Source organism: Microtus oregoni, unplaced genomic scaffold (genome assembly GCF_018167655.1).
Source record: "Microtus oregoni isolate MIOR12 unplaced genomic scaffold, Mior012 000072F_ref0000427, whole genome shotgun sequence".
NCBI classification, from domain to species: domain Eukaryota; kingdom Metazoa; phylum Chordata; class Mammalia; order Rodentia; family Cricetidae; genus Microtus; species Microtus oregoni.
The window spans coordinates 2745471-2769099 of record NW_024543979.1 but is presented as its reverse complement, the minus strand read 5'-3'; the positions used below and the strand labels follow the sequence as shown (position 1 = coordinate 2769099).

Genomic DNA, 23629 nt, shown 5'->3' with positions numbered 1-23629 from the left:
TAACATTTATTATCTATTTGTTTCCATCTGTGTGCTGTGGCATGTTTATTGAACTCAGAGCCCATCTTGCAGAAATCGGCTCTTTACCTGATGAGCTGTCATTAATGAACTGGGCTCATTAAGAGATGGCTTCCAAATTTTGAAGAATATTTTTCTCTCCAACTTTACCTTCTAATTAATTAAATATCAGCCAAGCTTGGTTGGCATGGTGGTATTTGCTTGTAATCCTAGAAGTTGGGAGTTCAAGGCTAGCCTGGGCTACAGAGTCTCAACAAATAAATAAATAAATAAACAAACAAACACAAATAAAAACCATCAGCAATAGTAAAAAGAAACAGCCAAGAAGTGAGATACTTATCACCGCTAGATTAAATTTGGATAGGTCTTGAGTGATTAACTGATTTTGTTTCAATTATTATACTATGAATAGTGAGATTAACAAAGTTTTATGACCCAGACTAGTAGTGAGCAGGAAAGCAGAATGTTGCTACTCACATTTGAAGGCATGGAATGCTGGCTCTATATCCAGATACTAGGATTCTCATGCTGAAATAGGGACTCACAAATAAGAGAAAAATTTAAATACTCTGTGTGTGGAGTGGCTGGAGTGTGACCTGTGAGGGAGGGTGGGGGTTTCTGATTTTAAATTCACACAAATCCGTTTAGCTCTTCACTGCATGTACCTCCTGATGCTAGACACACATACCTAAGGGGATACTGGTTTGTTTGTGTGTTTGCTTGTTTTCTCTGAAGGGGAGACAGTGAATACCAGCCCCAAGGGGTGGCTCTGGCTTTAGCTTGGCCCCGTCACTCACTGCGGCTTCGTCAGTTTGTCTTCACCTAACTTCTCTGGGTCTCGGTTGCTTCACCAAGTAAAGCCAAACTGGGTGACGTGACCTGCTTTTCATGGATTTTAAGAAAAGCTATCAGCCCTATTTCTTTTTTAAAAGCTTCTTCTTACATTTTGTTTACTCTTTTTGTGTGCGCGTCTGTGCCTGCTGACCTTCTGGAGTCCAGAGAGCAACTTGTAGGAATCCTCTTCTCCATCCACTGTGTGGGTTCCAGGGATCAAACTCAGGTGTGGTTGTCAGGCTTGCCGGCAAGCACCTCTACCCACTGAGCCATCTTGCTGGCTCCTCTCCTGGGTTTATCTGCCTTGAGTGATGGGCTCTCGGGTGTTGAAGGGAGGTGGCAGGCGACAGGTAGAGGTGGCAGAAGATCCTGGGTCAACTCGTCTTCAGGACATGAGCTGAGTCTCTTTCTTTCTCACAGGTGTGATACCCTCGACATCTTCAGGAAGAAAGTACCTGTCGTTCCTGCCTCTACAGGCTCATGCCAGCCCAGCTCACAGAATCAGGTCAGTTTGGGGACTTTATTAGGCTGTTGGTAAAGGAGCCAAGGACAGAATCCTTGAGTCTCCTGAGCTGGGGTTCCGAATGCCCGCCGAGGTTTCCATTCTGCTTCATCCCTGATAGCTGGGTAAGCTTGGGAATGCCATTTTCTCTTCATTCGCACCAAACCGGGTTTGTTGGAATTCACTATCTTCAGCAGCAATTCTGTCTTTAATCATCAATATTTTTAGTATTGGTACCTGTAAATTGTAAATGGAGACTGGTCATTCATCTTCCGGCCGCCCATATGGGAATAATCACACAGAAACTATATTAATTACAACACTGCTTGGTCAACAGCTTACACGTGTTCCTACTTAGCTCTTACATCTTAAACTAACCCATTTCTATTAATCTGTGTATCCCCATGAGGCTGTGGCTTACTGGTAAGGTTCTGGTGTCCTTCTGCAGCTACATGGTGCCTACCTGTCTCTGTCTTCTTTCTCTCTGCATTCAGGTTAATTTTCCTGCGTAGCTATATTCTGCCCTACCATATGCCAAAGAAGCTCCTTTATTAACCATTGGTAATAAAACATATTCACAGCATACAGAGGGGAATCCCACATCAGTAAATGAAAAAATCATGTATTAGAAACATTTCCTTTCTCTCTTTCCTGGAAAATACTGAGTTTTGATGAACTAACACATCATAAAGTGAAATTATATTATATTGTTAGTGCACTTACATACACGTGGAGCGTCATGGTCTAGCAACATAGCACACTGTGGAACATCATCCCCCACCCCACCCCTGCTGATTGGAAGCTGCCCCTCTCTGCTCCGTCCAGCATCTGAGACTATTGCACTATCACTGGACCCAGAAAAGAGCCAAGTTCAATACTGAAAGCAAGGTTTTTAGGAGGTGTGTACTGTTTTGACACTGGAGTCAGCAGCAGTGAGCTGGGACGTCTGTAGTAACTTCAGAGTGCAGGGCTCTTTAATTAGTTCTGTTGTCTCCATTGTGAGTGGTGACCAGCTGGAGTGGAAAGTGGCACTGTAGGTGTTTGTGAGCCCTAGGATTCTGCAACTGCCTTAATTGTAGCATTTCATTTTAACTGAGGGACTTTGAATTGCTTATTTTTTCACGGGCTATCAGTCCTTCAGGAATGTTCTTCACTGTGGAGATGGTGCCTTTTGGGCATCTTCTCTGCTGTTTGAAAATCCCCCAGCTTAACTAAAAAGGGAAAGGTATCAGGCTTTTGGGAGTTTTCCAGGAGACACAGATCCAAGGGCAGAAACACAGCCAGGTTGCACAATGGTGACCCAGGGGCCTAAGCACAGAAATTCCTTGCCAGCTCTCAGCAAAGTGTCTGTTCTCTGGACACATGCGTGTTTCCCTGTCCTCTGCACACACTCACCTTTCCCCATGCTCTTTACACACGGTGTGTTTCACTCTCTTCTGTACACACTCAGGTTTCTCTGTCCCCTGGACACATGCGCGTGCTCCTGACCCTGGTAACTCCTGCCTTCAGCCATCACCCTTCACGCTGGCAGCATGCTTCACTGCTCCTCCCCAGCTGTGTCTCAATGGAGACCCCCAGCAGGCTCTTCTACAGGAGCCTACAGTTCCCAGAGCCCCCATTCCTTGCCCGGCTCCAGACAGGCTCAGGAGAGGGGCATTTAAAACCTCACATTGGCCTTCCCTTCAAGGCCTATTCTCTAAAAAGCCCGACTTCTTCCCTCCGAAATGCAGGTGTGGTCACCTGCCAGCGCCCCTTCCAGCAGACAGTGTGTGCAGAAAGTCAGTGGTAGAGCACGCTTAGATCCCAGCCCCAGTACCCAATGAGGAACTGAAGCGTTTCAGGGAAGGAACTGAAGAAATGACAGGTGAATTTGTGAATACAGACACTGATTGAAGCTGAAAATGCCCAGTGGAAAAAGTTCTTATAATCTGGATAAAATTGTAAAATAACCTTGAGCTCAGCTGCTCCCGGCGGCCAGAACGAAGGGGTAGAGTAGTTCTCGGCGGCCTAGGGGGGACGGGCGGCCGTGCCCAGCCCGGGGCCGCACGAGACACAATGTAAAAAAAAAAAAAAAAAAAAAAAAAAAAAAAGAAAAAAAAAAAGAAAAAAAAATTGTAAAATAAAGTAGCATATTGCTAATAATTTTAGGATTTTAGATTAAAATTTATTTTTCCTTAATTTTAAAAAATGCTGGTTAAAAGTTAGTACCCAGGAGGAGGAGTCTTCACGGGGCAGAGCACTGACCTGGCAGGCCTAATACCCAGAGTCTGGTGTTCGTCACCATGGACGAAGGATAAGTCACTAAGTAGGCACAGAATTTAGGTCTCAGAATGTTGAAATGTTTCATCACCACTTTATATCTTGCTGTGAAACTTTGTATAATTTTCCCCTTTTCTGTAGACTTTTGGCTTATTGAATGATACCTGAGATTAAAAATAGAGCATGAAGAAACACTCTTCCTGAAACACCTTCCTACCAGGAAGTTTTATATTTTTCTCACCAATAGAATAAGATGTCTGAAACATGTGTTTAACACAATAACTGTTGTAAAATATTATTTTAACTAGGCAAAGATGTATTACTTTTATTTATGCTGTATTTGTTTAACAATATAAGGATGTGTGTTTAATTGTGTAAAGATAAGTTGCATTTGCCTGCCTAACGCACCTGATTGGTCTAATAAAAAGCTGAACAGTCAATAGCTAGGCAGGAGAGAGGATAGGTGGGGCTGGTGGGCAGACAGAATAAATAGGAGGAGAAATCTAGGTTTGAGAGAAGGAAGATGAGAGAATGAGGAAGAGAGAAAGAGAGACATGCTGCGGACAAGAAGTCAGGCAGCTGCCATCTGCCATCCACATATGAGAAACGGTGAAAGAAGATATACAGAAGAAAGGTAATAAGCCCCAAGACAAAAGGTAAAGAAAAACAGGTTAATTTTAAGTTAAAAGAGCTAGCCAGAAACATGCCCAAGGTAGTGAGGGCATTCAAAACTAACAAGTCTGTGTCATGATTTGGGAGATGGCTGGTGGCCTAAATGAAAAGAGCCTGATACAAATGTCTATCATCTTTAATACTGCGTTCAAACACAAACAGTCAAACTGTTTCATGCCCATTTAGGATCAAAAGGAAGAAGTGAGATGTTTTTCTATAAGACCCATGCAGCTGCAGAGTGTTGGAGCCAGCCAGCGACTCTGGCCCTATCACCACCCAAGCAGAAAATTAGACTAACAATAGTGGAATCTATTTATTAGGAAGAATAAATGAAGGAATATATGATAAAGAAACCCAAGGAAACAGTAAATGCTACCTACTAATAATACTGTTTTTATTACCATTAGTTATTATTCAGATGATGTAGGTGGATTTCAAATATAAATGTGACATTATCAAACTAAATTCTTTGAACAGGCTATTCTTCAGCAGGTGCAAGAAATGAAAAACACCGAAAAGCATAATCTAAGAAGCACAGGAGAGAAAGATAGCCCACATAAAAACACAATCACTGATTTCTAGACAACCTAAGTGTGTGGGAAGACCTTCACAGTCAGGCTTAATGTGCTCTATTTTTTAATCCTCCCCCTCCCTGTGTGTGTGTGTGTGTGTGCGCGTGCACGTGTTACAGCATGCATGTGGAGGTCAGAGGGCAGCTCTGGGCATAGCACTGTGCCTTCCATCTTGTCTGAGACAGTCTCCTTGTTATTTGCTACTGTGTACCCCAGGCGCAGCTGCCATATCTGCTCTGTCCACCTCCTGGTCTGCTGTGGCAACACTGTGATCACAGACACCATTATGTCTGGATGAGACACGGTCATCAGGTTTGTGCCAAAGCACTTCACCCCTGAGCCCTCCCCCAGCCCAGCATGAGGCATCCTTTCAAGTGGGATGGTTTGCTTTCTAAGAAACTTTGAGCAGTTTTCCTTCAAAGATGTGTAAACATACATATGTGCACGCACATGCGCGCGCGCACACACACACACACACACACACACACACACACACACCCCACAGCCCTCGTTCCTGAATATTCTATCCTCAAATATGGCAAAGCACAAGGCTTATCTACTGATGCTTTTGAACTAAGCCAAATCTTAACTGTGCTCTTTAAAGTTTAACTTTTATCAAAACTGGGGCAGAGAGGTATATTCATACCTGTGAGGCTCTTAGAGGCAGCTCTTGAACAAGTAATTGGATATCCTAATTTTTTATATAAAAAACTAAAAATATTAGGTAAGAAAAAAAATTTCAAGGACTCTGTTCCTTTCTCTGTATGATTTGAAATGTGATTGTTCACATGGCCATCCATGCAGTCACAGGGTCCTGAACCTGGGCTTCTGAAGTGGGGTCTAGGCCAGTTTCTTTGAGTTTCCTGCCTCAGTGCACAAAGAACTAACAAAACAGCCCGAGAGCCTGTGTCCCAGAGATCACCACTTCCCGTCTTTCCTCGAGATCAGTTATACGGCCAAGCCCTTTCGTTACACTCATTTGTGTTTGTTCCGTCTTTCCTTTCTGACAGATCCCCATGTAGCCCAGGCTGGCCCACACTGTCCCTTCACTGTGGCCTCCAGGTGCTGAGATTACAAGTCTGTCAGTCACTCCTGAAGGGAAAAACAAAGCAACACAATGTGCCCGGACACACGTCTGAGGCCTGATCCAATCAGGTCAAGGTGCTTGGGTGTGGGAGACTTCCTCCTGAGCTCCTCCCTTCTCCTTACACAGATCCACTTCCTCAAGGATCTGCTCCTCAGGAGGCCCCGGAAGCCACCAGACATCTCAGAGCCACAGTAATCCATGCAGGCGTTTTTAGCAGAGATCTTGGTAGGACAGGTCACAGGGAAAATGACCAGAACACTCCCTGACAAGGCCATGGGGACATGGACCTTCGGCTCCTTTCTCTAGTCAGGCAGAGCCACGCCTCTCGCTGCACCAGACCGTCTCTGCACGCGGTCATCACCTCTGCCGCTTCTACTAAGAACCAGTAGCAGAGCCATTTTGCTGATGAGAAAACGAGAGGCGCTCTGGAAATCTGCAGACAGTTGACGGGAGAGGCGTGTCTGGGGCCTGGCAGGTTTTCACACTTAGACCACTTGGGTTTCTCTACAGGGGTTGTTGTTAATTAATTGCCCCTTTAGATGAAGATCAATGTATACTCTGTTCTCCAAATAAGCCCCCACTAAGGATACTAAGGATTTAAAAATAGTTCTGTTTAGTTAGGTCATGCTCTAACCCTGGGTGGAGGTAAAATTTTATTTGGGGAAAAACCTACTGACCTGAAACTGAATCTCAAGCACTGCTAAATCTAATTTTATTTTTGGTATTTAATGTATTAAGTACTTTACTTTGGAACTCTATCTATTTAGGTAGTTGCTCGTAGTTACCTTTCGCTGTAGACAGTGTGTGTATGAGACAGGATCTCACTGTGTTGTCCTTGCCGATTTCAGACCTGAGTGCTGGGATTACAGGCATGAGCCCCTGGCTCTGGAGTCATTTTGAAAACAGCTGCCATATCCTGTAGATCTCCAGGGCAGGGAGTGCAGCCAGGCTGCCACAGACAAGAACCTTTCTAGGTGCCTGCGCCTTTGTTTCTCTCCTAGAGTTGCCTGTATCTTGTTTTTGTTGCTGTTTGCTCAGCTTTCTTAGCATGTTCAGTGGTCCATCCAAGTACGAAGGCTAACTACCTAAGTGCCTTGTTGTGTGTCTCCTCAGTAGGAGAGAGGAGCCATGGGCCCTTTCTGAGCGTGTCTAGTGGCCGTTCTCAGAGAAGTGTCCCTGGTAGGAGAGAGGAGCCATGCTCCCATTCTGAAGGATGTCCAGCAGGCATTCTTGGAAGAGTGCAGCTTAATGTTCATGGAGAGTTTCCTGCCCAGATCCAGGGAAAGGACGGTTTCTCTAGGACCTTGTGGCAGGAAGAAAGGGAGTACGCTTACTGTGGAAACTGGAAGGGAAAGTCAGAGATTGTCCTGAAAAAAAACAGGAGGTGCAAGTTTGAGTCTGTTTCAAGGTTACTAATTTGGAGTGTCTCTTTATGGTTTCTTGTATTTATGGGTACTGGGTTTTGTGCTAGACTTTATTTCTGTAGCTCTTTAGGAGTCTGAATGAGAGGGCATTCTAATTCTAGTGGAAACAGGTATCTGAGTGAGAGCTTCACTCTGTTTAAGAAGCAGGTAGGCCTCAAACAGGTCAGTCCTGCTTTGTCTGAAGCAGACAGCAAAAACTGTGTGGTAACCTTTGGCATCTTTTCTACTTTGGTTCCAAATTGGATATACCACCCCCCCCCCCCCCCCCTTTATTTTTTGGTTTTTCGAGACAGGGTTTCTCTGTAGTTTTGGTGCCTGTCCCTGAACTAGCTCTTGTAGACCAGGCTGGCCTCAAACTTCCAGAGATCACCTGTCTCTGCCTCCCGAGTGCTGGGATTAAAGGCGTGCGCCACCACCGCACGGCTCCCCTCCCCCCTTTTTTTTTAAAAGAAAAAACGCTTTATTTTATTTTCTCAGACGTCTTACTCTGTAGCCTTGGCTATCTTGGAACTCATTATGTAGACCAGGCTAGTCTTGAACTCATAGGGATACCCCTGTCCCTGCCTCACGAGTGGTAGGATTAAAGTTTGTTTTTTTTTTAAAAAACGTTTGCTCATTTGGTGTGCAGATGTCTGTCCGTGCACTTACACAACACCGTAAGTGTGGAAGTCAGAGGATGACTTTCAGGCGTTGGTGCTTTTCCTACCCCTGTGTGGAGCCTGAAGCTCGAACTCAAATGATCAAGTTTGTAGCAAGTGCGTTTACATGCCTAGCCACCCTGCGAGCCCTGTGCTCCTTTCTGCTGCTTTACCTGAGCCCTGGATCTCAGCATGGTTGGATTTTTTAAAAGTTAGAAAACTACTCAACAAAATTAATAGACAATGTATAAGGTGTTTTAAGTAATTCACAAGTTTTATAAAGACACTTTATGTTGGAGACCAGCTTTGACAAAAATACCACTTACCAGGTAGGGTCATGGGAATTAGGAAAGCAGTAAAGAGAATGAATATGTAAGTGAAAATAATAAAACAGAAACATAGGATAGCACCAGGAGGGAGTTCAGTGACTACTGAAATTCGCCTGTGTTAAATGTCCATACACTTTCATACCCCAACACAACAGGGAAGAAGACAAAGACTGCTTTACCACGTTACAAAGAGCAATTTAAGCCTTCAAGCCATTAATCCAGGAGAAAAGCATTCTGTTGTTTAGGCAGTGAACCCACCCCAGACCAAGTATCCTGAAGGCAGCCACACCCAAGGTCAAATCTCCTATTTCAAAAGAAGGAGCAGAAGTACGCTTGAATAGCCTGACCACTGGCCAGGGTGGAGTGGATCTACCTGTGTGGGCCACCTTAATGTCAAAAGGACCAAGCAACCACACAGTAGGTCAGGGTGTGTAGCCACGCTTGTCAACAACTTTGAACAAGCTAAAACTCTCTGAGCTTCAGACAGGGTGGAAGTAGGCTCACATTTTGGGGCCTCCACAAGTTTAGTCCTCTACTTTTGGTTTCCCTTGATGATACACTCCAGTGAACATTGCTGCTGGAGAGATGTGTGTGGTTCAGCCATAGTTCTTCACTGCTGCAACAGATAGTTCTGCAACTCTGGGGTCCTGAACGTGTTGTGGGCAGAGTCTTGTGCTTTTGTTTATCAAGGAAAAGAAAGAGCAGTCATAGTCTTCTATGTTCTTCTCACTTTTAATGAGAATGGTAATCCATTCTCAGAGGAAGCGGTGAACACTCTGCAGGAAATTTATCTCTACTCTGCCCTGAGTACTAGAAATTTAATTGAAGGATATAGCTGGGTAGCAGCATTTGCTTAGCACATGTGAGTTTTATTTTCAGGGCTGCAGAACTCCTACCCCCCCCCCCCCCCCAAAAAAAAAGCCAAAACGAAGCCAAGTCCTAGAAATGTAAAGGCCAAGGGAGAACAGCTCATTGTGTAACTCACCTCTCACTTCTTTTACTTCTTAGACAATCTCACTGTGTAGCCTGAGCCTGTGTTAGACTCACGATCCTTCTGCCTCAGTTTCCTTCCCCAATCCCAGTCCCAGGATTGTAGGGACGTCACCCAACCATGACTAGCTTGCTTTTGTTCATTTAGACTCAAATACTTCCACTAGTATTCTTAAAGAAATCCACATTCTTTATCTTTTTATTTCTGGAGTCTGCCTAGTGACGTGGGAAAATATCCTGCCATAGGAGCAGGAAGCCACATGAGATGTACAAAAAAAATAAGTCCCCGAAAATCGGATAGCAGCAGAGTTAGCTGTGCTTGGCTGGGGCTGACGGATGAGAACAGGGTTTACAAGGTGTCTTCCAGAACGGGGCTGAGTGAGCCCAGATCTGCATGATTTTTTGTTGGAAAGGCCGAAGAGGTTGTATGCGTTAGACGTTTTTTCAGTTTGTCAAAGGTTTTCTATGCATGTGTACAGGTAAAATTGAGATTTTGCACTTCTTCTTGCTAATTTTCAAAGACATATTCACCACGACGCTCTGACAGCTTTGACACACTCTCACACGAGGCTGCATCTATACTCTGAGATGTGACTCTACAGCGGGATGCAGTTCAGAACCAGATCCTGGCTGTAGTCTGTTTTCTGTGGGCCCTAGGTCAACAGCTCTGCTCGGGACTTGAGCTTCTTGCCATCCTTTGTAGCTAGTTTGGGGGAAGGAGCAGAGACTGCAGCCAGCCGACTCTCCTAACTCTGCTCCTCTGGCCGCTGGTGTGGCTGCTCATCTTCATTCTCAACTTAGTAAATTAGTAAAGTGCTTCCGGTTTATAAACTAAAGGCGACTTCATAGCCGGGGCTACACATGAAAATTAGTGGAAACAGGATAGATGATGTCTACATCACCTGATTATAGTTAGGATTAAAGAGGTCACTTGTGAAAGACGGTGGGTAAATGTGGACCTGAAATATAGCAGCTACTTGGGTCAAGCTAAATGGTCAAATAAGTATGAAATCCCTTTCCTGAGAATACAGTCCTATACTGAACACTTGTGGATGCCTAGGAAACAAAATGTGGGTATGAACCGTGGACCCACATCTCTGAGTAATGATGGCCTGAGAGAAACAAACGGCACATGCTAGAAAGTAACATCTTCTTCCAGAAATCCACTGAAGAAAGCAGAGCAGATAGTTAAATACACAACATGGTGGGGGGGGGGGGGGGAGCGCGAGCGCACAATAATTCCTTTGATCTCTCGGGGTGGAATGTTAACGTTGGACTGCTTGTGTGACTTATTTATAGTCTCAATGCATTCCTTTTGATGTTGCTTAGAGGAAATTTGTTTTATTTTTAAACGTTTTTGTAAAAACAAAATAAGTTTGTCACAGTGCTTGCAGTTTGATAGTAGGGTTATAATGCCTGGCTCACAGGGTTAAGGGCCATTGTCTTACCCAAGTGGAATTTTAATTTTTGATGCTTAGACCTAGCTGTGAAGAATCTGCTTTAGTTCACGACTAAGGAAGAACTTTACTATATATTTAACTGTCTTTTCCTTGTAAGGAGATAGAATTCCAGCTCTGTCTTCCTCTGGTAGTGGCTGAGCCAGGTGAGAATACAGACATGTCAACCCAGTTGGTTTCCATTGCTGTGACACAGGCAAGGAGAGCAACTTTAAGGACCTGCTGACTTTGCCACTAAGGTTTTCATCCAGGAGCAGCTGCTCTGCTGTCCTGGGCTCTGCTGAGGGGACATCATGGCAGAAGGCATAGTGGAGCAGGTTTTGCCAGTAAGCAGAGAGCAATGGGAAAGCAGGTGTCCCCCTAAGGCATGCCCATGGTGCCCTTCCCCCAGCCAGGCCTCCCCTCCTCCAATATTTCATCCCCCTTTCAGTAGTGGCTCTCGCTGGAGACTTGGCCTGTCACACATGTGCCTGTGGGGGCGTTTGATATCGAAGTCATGGCATGTTACATGGTACAGGAAATAAGGGGATATTTCGGAAGGAAATAAAGGGTCAAAAAAAATAGTGGGAGCAGAGCATGTACATGGTGAACTGAGCAGAGTGTTAAATTGGGAGAATTCGATGAGGCAGGACAGCTTGCTTCTCGGGTAGGTAACTGAGGAGTGATGTGACTAAGACACGGGCAGGGTAGCAGCACTTGCCTAGACAGGTGGTTTCCATTCTTTGTGATGACGCCTGGTTCCTTCTAGTACAGAGGGAACACTGTCTACACATGAATTTTATTTTTCCTCTGTTTAATCAGACATGGGGGATCACACCTGTACTCATAGGATTCAAGAAGTTGAGGCAGGAGGATTACTATAAGTTCAAGCCCAGCCTGGTCTACTACAGTAGTTTGAATAAGAATGGCTCCCCTAGGCTCATATATTTTTGAATACTTAGTCATCAGGGAGTGGCATTACATGAGAAGGATTAGGAGATGTGGTGTTACTGCAGTTGGAGTGACCATGCTGGAGGAAGTGTGTCTGTAGGGGAGGCCCGTGGATCAGGATGTGGACCAGCTACGGCTCCAGTGCCATCTGTGCCGCCATGCTGCCCCATCCCCACCATGATGATGATGGACTAAACCTTTAAAGTTGTAAGCATGCTCCCAGTTAAATGCTTTCTTTTATAAGAGTTGCCTTGGTCATAATGTCTCCTCATAGCAACAGAACAGTGACTGAGACAACTACATAATGAGTTCCAGGCCAGCCTGGGCTACAGAGGGGAGCCTATCTCAATCCATCAATCAGGAGTCAGTAGAAAGAAAAACAGCATGGAGAAGCATGTTGCAAGGGAGAGGGCCCTTGTCCCGGCTGCCCGGCTAGCTTAGCCCCGAAATAACCACACAGAAATTGTATTAATTAAATCACTGCTTGGCCCATTAGTTCTAGCCTCTTATTGGCTAACTCTCACATCTTGATTTAACCCATTTATATTCATCTGGATATCACCACGAGTTTGTGGCCTACCAGAAAAGATTTGGCATGCCTGACCTGGTGGCTCCATGATGTCTTTCTCCTGACTCTGCTTTCTTCCTCCCAGAATTCAGTTCTGACTTCTCCGCCTACCTAAGTTTTGCCCTATCAGGCTCAAAGCAGTTTCTTTATTCATTAACCAATGAAAGCAACACACAAACAGAAGGAACTCCCACACCAGAAGTAGTGTACTGACTGTGCTTCAAGTCCTTCTAGACTTGGTCACCAGGCCACAGTGGTATACTCTGAGCAACTCGTTTTGAACCTCCTCACCCCAGAAGATCAAAGAGGTACACTCACCAGCCTCCTAGCTAAGTGGAAGCTAGTTAAACACATCTACTTTGCGCTGGCTTTTAGTTCTTTGAAAAGTCTGAATGAAGAGCAAATTTAACAATTTGGCTGCATATAAAATTCCCGAGTTTTGTTCTTGTTTTAAATCAGACGCATATTTACATGCTCAGACCTATAGAAATCCAAGCAAGAGCTGAATTGGAACTGAATGGATCTTTGATCCTCTCTCTCTCTCTCTCTCTCTCTCTCTCTCTCTGTTGTGTGGTCATATAACGTTTAAGTTAAACGTTGAAAGACACCTATTTTCTTATACTCATCAAAGGCAGAATTACTCTGGAGAGAGGTCACACCTCTGGTTATGGCATATTCATCCTTCCATGCAGCTCATTAGCTTCTACTTGTGTGAACTGGATCCACATCCTGTTCTGTGAACTGGAGAATATCCACCCCTGTCTCATTGTATGAACTGGAGAGAATCCACCTGGTCCTGTTGTGTGAACTGGAGAAGATCCACCCCTGTTCTGCTGTATGAACTGGAGAATATCCACCCCTGTCTCATTGTGTGAACTGGAGAAGATCCACCCCTGTTCTGCTGTATGAACTGGAGAATATCCACCCCTGTCTCATTGTGTGAACTGGAGAAGATCCACCCCTGTTCTGCTGTATGAACTGGAGAAGATCACCCATCCCATTGTGTGTGTCCGCTCCAGCATACCATAAGCGTAGGTTTATGTGTATGTAGCTTTATTCGTATGTAGTTGTGGTTGGTTCCTTTCGGGACACAACAGGCGTACGTTTATGTGGATGTAGCTTTGTTTATATGTGGTTGTAGCTGGTTCCGTGAACTGGGAAACTACAAAACCATAAGATGAAACCGGTAGGAACAGCTCTGTGCTCGTGCCCCAGCAATTTTAGTTCTTGCAGAACATGTTGATAGGACTGTCCCGTGTTACTTTTCAGGTGAAAGTGGCTTTCCCAAGTCAGCCATGATGTAGCATGTCTCTAATCCCTGCATTCCTGTGAGGCTGACACAGGGGGCCTGTACTACATGTGTGAGCCTAGGCTAGCCTGTACTGCATGGTGGATTCCAAGCCAGCGGTGATATTCAGTTTCATGTAAATATTAGCTTTCACTGATTGTGTCCAGTTGGCTCTTGTTAGGAATAGCTGAAAGACTAGTTAACTCTTAAGTAGACTAGGGTCTGCTGTAAGTGGACTCTGACAGAACATACTTCCCTCTTGTTCTTCATCTCCATTGCATATCTGCCCCTCTCCATTCTCCTTCCTTTCTGTTCTGTGTTCTCTTTCTATCTTTTCCCAGAGTTCTATCCCATGTCATGTGTGAAGGAAGCACTGATTGGCTTGATTCACAATAGTTGCCTTAAGAGTGGTTCCCAGAGGGCCAGTAAGTAAGATGGCTCAGCAGGTAAAGGCCATTGCCACCAAACATGACAAACTGAGTTCAATCTCCAAAAAGAAGGAAGGGGAAGGGACCAACTCCTGCAAGTTGTCCTTGACCCGCATATATACAATTCATTCTCTCTCTCTCTCTCTCTCTCTCTCTCTCTCTGTCTCTCTCTCTCTCTCTCTCTCACACACACACACACACGCACGCACACAATTATAACTGTAAAATAAAACCAAAAAGATGGCTTCTTCAGTTGTCTCCTGACTGAGTTTGCAGTACTCATTGGACAATACTTTTGGGGAATTACAAAAGTCCCTGGGTAATAATTTTTGCATATTTCTCAAGATCCAAAAGGAGGAAGAAAGACCTAAAAATATCTCTGTAATGTTTTTTGTCAGTGTTGTGACTTTTAAATTCATGAAGTAAGTTCTTTCCTGCCTAGGTCACGACCTGTTAAGCAATCTAGAGAGGATCGTGGTCAGATGTGACCATGGGGTGAAATGGGACAGGGACTCCGTAGCAGCATGCAGGTAACTCAAGGCCACAGCGAGTAGGGGACAAAAGTCCTTCAGACAAGATGCCCAGTACTCAGATCCTGGACCACCTGGTCACGGAGAAAAGAGTGGGGACAGTGGGCAGCATTACCCGAGGGTGCTGTTTTGCATGTGGGACTTGAAGGGAGGGAGGGAAAGTGAGAACATTGTGTCATCCAGGTCAACTGTCAACTTTCTAGCTTGATTGGTTGCTGCTGCCCTGAAACTGTGGGAATTAGAGATGAGCAGATCTCAGTTTCTGAGGCTGTCAGAAATAATTTCAAACTTCTTATAGAAAAGTTACAAAATATTCTATAGCGAGCACCATGAATCTTGTATCTCGATTTGCCTGTCATTGCCCTTCTCTGGTGTGGGATTTATTACTTATTTACACATATGATTGCTTCTGTGTACATGTAAACACACACAACATTTAAGTTTCCATCTCTTTATGATAGCCCTTCTGCCATGAATCTCTCCATGTAGATCTTGTATGCTAGCAACTGCACCTCTGTGCACTGAGCTCTGTTACGTTCCTTCAGTCTACCATCTTCCTTCTGCTCTGCAGCAGTGCGGATGCTCGGTGCAGCACTTGGCTGGCCCCCAGTATGAGCTCTTCTGTGGTCTGTGTTGGTCTAGATGTTGTATGAAGTTGCCTTTGCGTAGCTATGATGAACACTCTGAGAAAGAACTTAAGGAGGAAGGGTATGTTGGCTCATGGTTTCAGAGGGTTCATCCCATGCTTGGTTGGTTCCATTGCTTGGGCAGAACATTGTGGAGGATCAAGTCCTCAGCATCCCTTGCTCTAGAATAGTTTGCACAATTTCTTTGCCTTTTATTACATGAACATCTTCAGGGTGTGCACGTATCCTACCTTTCCCTCTGTTTTACTGTGGCTGTGCCTTCTGCCTGCTGTGATTTCGAGTACGTGTCCTTGCTAAAATATTACATAAGGAACATGCCTTTTTTTTTTTCTTTTTTTGAGACAGGGTTTCTCTGTGTAATGGCCTTAGCTGTCCTAGAACTCTCTTTGTAGACCAGGCTGGCCTAGAACTCAGAGATCTACCTGCCTCTGCCTCCCAAGTGCTGTAGTTAAAGGCGTGCGCCATCACTGCCTGGCCGTTAGTTCCTCATAACACTTCATCTCCTTTGTGTAACATGTGTTGGTGATGCTTGTTGGAATTATTCTATTTATAATTGATTTGAAATCCCAGTTTCCTCCCCCTTCTCCACGATTAATGATTTTATCAGCATTTTGGTTCTCAGACTGCCTCATGTCTCACTGTATTCTTATGTCCTTTTATTTCCCAACATTTTTTTAAATGAGCGTGTCATTATTTTCACCCTTCATAGGAAGGCTCACCGTGTGCTTGTAGTGATCACTGCTTGGAGTTGGTCCTTGCCCTGAGTGGCTGTGGTTCCTCTTCACAAGAAGAAACCACGATGCAGACACTTGGCATGTATGCCAGTGGTGGGTGCTTTGTTTTTAGGCTCCATTAGGGAACAGAGCCAGTAAATATGTCTATCTTTATACATAAAAACACACATGTATATGTATGTATCATCTGTATGTCTGTATGCTCCTTTTACATAGATAAGTGTATGAACAGTAATGTTTGGTGGTTGTTTGTTCATTTGAGACAGTATCTTCTGCAACCTCACTCACCATGTGGCCAAGGATGACCTGGAACTCCTGCGTATGACTGCAGGTGGGTCGGGCCAGCCGTATTTTGGAATACAGATTCACACTGATACCTTCACTTGACCCTTTCCATAGAGAGAACATGTTCCCCACTAGTATCAACATTTTTACTCTTAATATTACTCCATTTTCTCAAGTTTTCCGTGTTTCAGCTGTTCAACCTATTATATCTCAGTAGAGCCAAGCTGTAATACACATTGTCGGTGTTTTCCTATTTGGGTTTTGACATTGCTTACAGTAGATTTTGCCACTCAGATTTAAAATTTCTTTAAAATTTTAAATAATTAAAATTTAAAATTTAATCTATCTGTTTGTGACTCTGTTATTGCTCTAACTGTTTAGATAGTAGAAAAAATAATAAATTTAAATGTAACTGATACGTAAACAAGGAAGAAATGAAGTGGTTATTTTCTGCAGACACAGGGATAACTCTCAGTGTTGACGGTATGCTATTAACACATGTTAATGCTGGACCCTAAACAAGTGTTATTTCAGGTACAGAATAAACTAACTTTAGACTTCTCCCCAGTCATTTTCAAACAGACTTTATCGTTCTGTAGCTTCAGATACCATCCTTTCTTTGAAGACTGTCCATCCATATGGCTTTGATCCCGGCTCTGAGCTACTCTGAAAGGGGGACTTCGAGCTCCCGATAGCCTTGGTTGGCTGGTCCCCTGGGTCTCGGCCTTTCTCAGTGTTCTTAGTATAGCCCTCACCTTCTTCCCTCACCTCCTTTCTCGGTGTCCATAACTCTGTCATCGGAACAAGTCTACAGTTTATAGAACAGAGATGACAGGTATCAGCGCAGTAACTCAGAAGACTTGTTTGCTTAGTGCATTAAAACCACGTGACTTTGACTGGGCATGGTGCTACATGCAGTTGGGAGATAGGGACCAGATCATCTTTGTGAGTTTGAGGCCAGCCTGGTCTCCATAGTGAGTTCCATGACAGCCAGATATACAGAGAGAGCTTGTGTCAATAAAAGCTCCAAATAAAGAAGATTGTATGTCTAATTTCAGTCAAGGAAAGTGGAATTTATTGGCATGTAGGAGGGGAATGAGGTTCTAAGCAAATGTGTGCTGTTGATATGGGCACAGCCAAGCCAAGGACTCCAGTGACTCAGCCCTGTGGCAGTGGCAAAGCCTTCCCCTGGGGAAGCTCAGGGACGGCAGAGCCTTCCTTGGGTCCATTGTGGATGTTGACAAGGTCTGTAAAAAATGTCATCCATGGCTTTCTCTCTGCACATGTTCATGGTCAGAAAGGAGACAGTACCTACCTAGACTAGCTAACCTGCCTCCTTATTAATCTGGATGGAATAGCCCTGCCTCCTTATTCCGTTGTCTATAATAAATACTGCTTCCAGGGTGCTGAGCTGGATCCCACCTTCTCCGTACATGTGCCCGCCTGTTTTCTGTTCTTTCTTTATTCCCTCGCCACTGCAGTTAGGCCAGTCCTTAGAGCCATGCAAAGACATGACACTGTGTTTTGTTTTTTGGTTTTGGTCAATAACTGGATCAATATTTTTAAAGTAGAACTGCCAGTATTGTTTATCAAGCGAGTCATAAGAAGATGCTTGGCAGCCAGAATCTAAATGCAGCACGATAGAATTCTCAAAACTTGCAGTTTGCTCAAAGGAATTTCTGTAGTCTGTCATTTTTAGACTGCAGTCACGTAGCTGGCTAGCTTTCATCAGAGTTATTTTAACTCTGAATATTAGTTTTAGCTTGTCAAGAATCTGATTAATTTGTAAGAATGATTAGAAATCACAAGAGCTCTGTTTTCCCCCTTTTGTTATTGATTGATTTTGTTATTTGATAATCTCAAATATGTGTACAGCATATTCTGACTTTTCTTTCCTCACACCCTCTTACCTCCTGTCCCTGTCACGCCATGACACAGGCTCATGACTGTGTGTGTGTGTGTGTGTGTGTGTGTGAGAGAGAGAGAGAGAGAGAGAGAGAGAGAGAGAGAGAGAGAGAGAGAGAAGTGTGATTTAACTGGGGCCATCTGCAGCCATTGAGTTGAGACTATTTTTTTTAATATTTATTTATTCATTATGTATACAATATTCTGTCTGCGTGTATGCCTACAGTCCAGGAGAGGGCACCAGACCTCATTACAGATGGTTGTGAGCCACCATGTGGTTGCTGGGAATTGAACTCAGGACCTTTGGAAGAGCAGGCAATGTTCTTAACTGCTGAGCAATCTCTCCAGCCCCCGAGACTATTTCTTGAAGCCTGGTGGTGTCGTCAGTGGCTCTGTCAATAGCCAGTGGTAACTGGTCCAGCAGTGAGTGCTAAGGGCCCGTGAGGCCCTCCTCCATCCAGGCCATCCTGTCCGGGCAGATCCAGTGCAAGCATCCACATCTGCTATGAATATCCGATAGCAGCAGCTGTGTCGTGCCTAGGAAATGACCTCTCAGAACCCTTGCCCCTGTCTTCTGGCTCTTAGAGTCTTTATGGCCCGTCTTATGCAGTGTTTCCTGAGCCGTGGTGGGACTGTCTGGTTTAGGGCTGAGCACACTTTCATCCTTTATTCTCATCCATGAGTGTCTGTATTCGCCACCCTACACTGGAAAGGGAACCTTCTCTGATTAAGCCTGAGAGTTGCTGACATCAATGGATAGAAACATAAATACTTAGAAGGCAGCTTGACACTGGCAATTTACTAAAGCACAGTATTTGGTATCAGTGCCATGGGTTTTGACCAGGTTTACGCACATGTGTAAATTTCCTTCTGTGGAGTGGGTCTCGGATCCGTTCAGATAGCCACTGGTTACTCACGTGGTGCTAGTGCCAATATTGCACCAGTGGGCTTATCTTGCCTGTCAGGTTTGTCTCACAGCTGATGTGGGAGTCACAGCTGGGCTAATGGATGTTTCTCTGATCCAGTCACTACCTCAGGCAGTCTACAGTAGTTTCTGGGACAGTGGCAACCATGTGGCAGGGAGGGGTCTTCCAGCTCAGGTCTAGCTCCTAAGGAGGTACCCCACACCTGTTACTGGAACGTTTATCACATAATCCATGGCTTCTGGGAACTTTTTTTTAGCCATGTAAGGTATCTCTTCTCAAACTCGTCTTTTAATTATCATCATAAAGCTGTGTTTTTGTTTGTTGGGGGTCTTGTTTGGCACAAGGTCTCACTATGTAGCTCTGACAGACTGAAGGTTCCTATGTAGGCTAGACTGGCCTTGAACTCATAGAGATCCTTCTGCCTCTGCATCCTGAGTGCAAGACAACTAAATAATCCCGATAACAAGACATCCCGATAACAAGACAGTAGTTTGCATACATTTTATACTTCCCTTATTCTAGTTGGCTCTTCCCCTTCTCCTCATCGCTCTCCTCTCCCCCTTCTCCCCTGCTGTCCTCAGCTCCATCCTTTTCACTTTTATGTCACCTCTGTTCTCCTAGCCCCTTCCTCAATGCATCTCTCCTGCAGTGATCTTTTTCTAGTTTCTGGCTTCCATAGGTACTCAGAATCAAACACACGACATTAGAGTTTTGAAGCTAGGAGTCACATAGAAAAGAGTAACAATATAATTTTTCTATTTCTATGCATTTATATACAAATTTCATAATATTTTTCATTTGAGTAAAATACCATTGTATCTATAGACCGTTTTTTCAGTGTCCATTTTTCAGTGATGGACTTCTAGGCTGATAATGTACCTTAGCTGTGTGGCTAGAACAACATGCGTGTGAATGGTCCATTTGCAACATGTTCTGGATACACTGAAATGCTGCTGGGCAAGGTCTGCATTCTATTTGTAGAACAGCTCTCCCCTCCTGCTTCAGAAGCAGATTGCTTGCTGCCATCCTACGCTGCGACCCTGGCATCCTTGGGTGTAGCGAAAGAAGCTGTTAGTGATTCACTCATGCCGATAGATAAATCATTTGTACAAGTAAGGAGCACAGCTGGTTCTTGCTCACCGAGAAGAGCATGCTGGCCCTCGTGACGGCACAGAACGCCGGACAGGAAGTGGGGAAGCAAGATGGAGTAATCATGGAGGTGCAGCTGCATGGGTTCGTGTTTGTTCTTTCTGTGGCCACCTCTTGTCAGCTGCCCACTGGGGACTCGCATTACCTTTCCCTTTCATTTCTTGGCCTGTTGTCTTTATGTTTTTCTCATTTTAGTTTATGAGGTTATTTATTCCTTCTCTGAAATTACAGGCTGCCCACAAAACAGATGGTTTTCTTATAGCTAGCCAGACTGATAATCAAACCAGAACTTTTTATAATGAGCAGTTGCCCTTAGATGTGTGGCAGGGCTCTAGTCTTATGGTGAAGAACATCAGCTGTAATTTCAGGATTAGTGGATCATGAAACAGGAGCACCAGCCTTCGTGCGGAGCAAACAACACAGAGGGTAATTGATTCTGCAGTGCTTGCCAGAATCATGAAACTTGGGTGTGTGTTTTGTACAACCAAGCCTTCTTTATTCTAGTGCCCCTTAACTGAGGTTTGCACGCTTACTGTTTCTACTACCCACAGGTCGTGCAGGTTTGGGTGTTTTTCCTTTCTTGTACATTTCCCATTGTTAAATATCTGAGCGAACAGACTTTCTCTTGGGGATCCTAGTTTAAAGCTAATATAAAGAGAGTGTGTGAGGTGTGGAACAGAAATGAAGTAAAAACAGATGGCTGGAGATCAGGCCTTCACTGAACCTTGCTCTTGTTTGTGTGCAGTGTCTGAGTTCCCTCACGGTTTGGAGGTTCATGCTATCAGGCAGGCTTCTCGGGGCTCATGGGGGTTCCTTTAACATGGCCAGAGTTGGGTGCTTTATTTTAATGTCAGTATTTACTTTGAACTTTATCAGTTAATATTGGTTTGGAATTTTGTTGTGACAGGCATTAGATTTGTTCAAATTTTGTGATTAGTATTGTAATAAATGTATTTTTATAGTGATAAAATCTGTATCATCTAAAAGTGCCATTTAATTATATTTAACTGTGATTCATTGATACTTTATGCATTCAAAATGTTCTGTAATCATCACTTCTATTTCCAGAACTTTTCTTTGTCTCAGATAGACTCTTTGCTGATTCGGCAGTGATTTTCCGCTCCTCACTTACGGTCTCTGATAACCTCTGCCTTTTGTCTCTGTGTCTGCCTGTCTCACACATTTCACGTGTGATCTTAAAAGATTTTCCTCTTCATATATGGCTTTTTCACATAGAATGTTTTCAAGGTCATCTACGTTACTGCAGGTACTGAACTTCAATTTTTTTAGGACAGAACAATACTTTATCATGAGTATATGTCCCCTTTTGTTCCTTTGATAAACAGTTGAGTTATGTCTACTTTTCACCATTGTGAATGGCACTACTGGGGATCTCAGACTCTGTCTGTCTGTGTCCAGTGTTTTTGAGAATTTGCTGGGTCATACGGTGACCAGCCTTTGCAGGGCCAATGAAAGTGCTTTCTGTGTTACATGTTACAATGACACATGAGCGTTCCATTCCACAGTGTCCTGGTCAGTAATAAGTAAACAAGCAAATAATTTATGTGTTCATTTCTTTGGCTGTTTCAGGATTGTGTTACGTTCTTGTTGGTGGGTTATAAAACATCTCTGTGGGTGCTGAATATTAAACCCTAGTGAAATATATCAGTTCCAAAGGTTTCCTATGTTCTACCTTTTTGCTTTGTTGGCCCTGTGGTACACTGAAATACTGAATTTTTCTGAAGACCTGTGGACCTGTGTTTCTAGTATTCGCTTGGTTTGCTTGTTGTTTAGGTGACATTTAAAACAAAACATTGCCAAGTTCAAGATCATTGAGTTTTATGCTTTCAACTGTAGTGTATTGACGCTAACTTTTATGTGGTTATTCCCATTTTTTCAGAGTAAGTTTTTGTTTTTAATTTAGATAAATATTTTGTTTTTGATCTAACAAATAAAGCTTGCCTGAAGGGCAGATTGCAGAGCTAATTACTAGTTAACCACAGAGGCCAGGCAGTGGTGGCGCACACCTTTAATCCCAGCACTCAGAAGGCAGGGACAAAAGGATCTCTGTGAATTCAAGGCCACCTTGGACTATACTAGATTGATCCAGTCTGAAAGAGAAACAGAGCCAGGTTAATGGTGTGGTGGCTCTTACCTTTAGTCCCAGTACTTGGGAGTCTCAGGCCTTTAATCATCCCAGCACTAGGGAGGTGGAGACTGGAAGGGATATGGCTGGGTTTAGAGAGGGAGCAGCTCAGGTCATTCAGTCTGAGGACTTGTAGGGACAGGATACCCCCTTCGGTCTGAGGATTTTGTACAGGTAAGAACTAGTGGCTGGCAGCGTTCACCCCTTAGTATCTGACTCTGGGTTTTCACTATTAAGACCAATTAGAAATCCGCTACAATCGTCCTTTTCCTGTTGAACGGTCACAGTTTCCTTGCTGAAAATCAGTTGGCTTTACATGTGAAGTGTTTCTCCTGGGCTTCATGTAATATGTTGCTGGTGTGTGCGTGCCCATCATTATGCCAGTGTTTCATATTTTGTTGTATTTAACTTGCTTTACTTTGTGTGTATATGTTGATTTGTGTGAATGGATGTAGGCACCTCAGTTGTCTGTTCCCACGTTCATTGTTTTTCTGCCGTAGATGCTGGTGCAGAGGTCCATGGGTTTTATGGCTTCACTGGCCCATACTTCTCATCTGGCCATGGAAGATGAGATGGGATTACAGGCACTCCTGAAGTCATCTGGCTTTTGATCTGGGTTCATGGGCTTGGATTCACTGGGCCAGCTCTCCAGACACTGGCTATTGTTTTTAATATGTACTTTAAAAAGTATTTCTGTTACTAGACCTGGATGGAGGTGGGGGTTCCTTGGACTTCCCACAGGACAGGGAACCCTGATTGCTTTTCGGACTGAGGGGGGGGACTTAATTGGGGGAGGGGGAGGGAAATGGGAGGCAGTGGCGGGGAAGAGACAGAAATCTTTAATAAATAAATAAATTAAAAAAAAGTATTTCTGTTTCTAAGGTTTCAGATATACTTCAGTGGGAGAGCTTGCCTAGCACATGTTAGGACTAGGTTTGATTCCCTAGGACCACATACACATAGGCACACACACAGACACATTCATACCTATACACATATACACAGAGATACACACATACTTAGCAACACAGACACGCATGCATGCGTACACATACACACATAGCGACACAGACACACACACATGCACACACACATACATGCACCCCTAATATATTATTAAATCCCTTCCTTCAGGCACCGTGAGCCCCCTCCTGACTGCTTGGGGTTGCAGGCATGTGCCACAGGTCTAGTTTAAGTTTTGCCTTTACTAGTTTCATTTATTTTGTGATACTTCAGAAAGAACTCCAAGTATCACATTCATTACAAATTCTGATGGGTGTCCTTTGAGGAAAATTAATGCCTAGCCCAGCA

General features: G+C 44.1%; 1 protein-coding gene across 5 annotated transcripts in view; it reads left to right on the top strand.

The window, feature by feature from the left end:
• The window catches only part of Wdfy3 (WD repeat and FYVE domain containing 3), a 248977-nt gene that overhangs the window by 26749 nt on the left and 198599 nt on the right, over nucleotides 1–23629 (top strand). For all 5 annotated transcript variants that reach the window (XM_041642101.1, XM_041642100.1, XM_041642098.1 and 2 more), the window contains exon 2: nucleotides 1273–1357. The gene's annotated coding sequence lies outside the window, so the exon portion shown is untranslated. The remainder of the gene's footprint in view (nucleotides 1–1272; nucleotides 1358–23629) is intronic.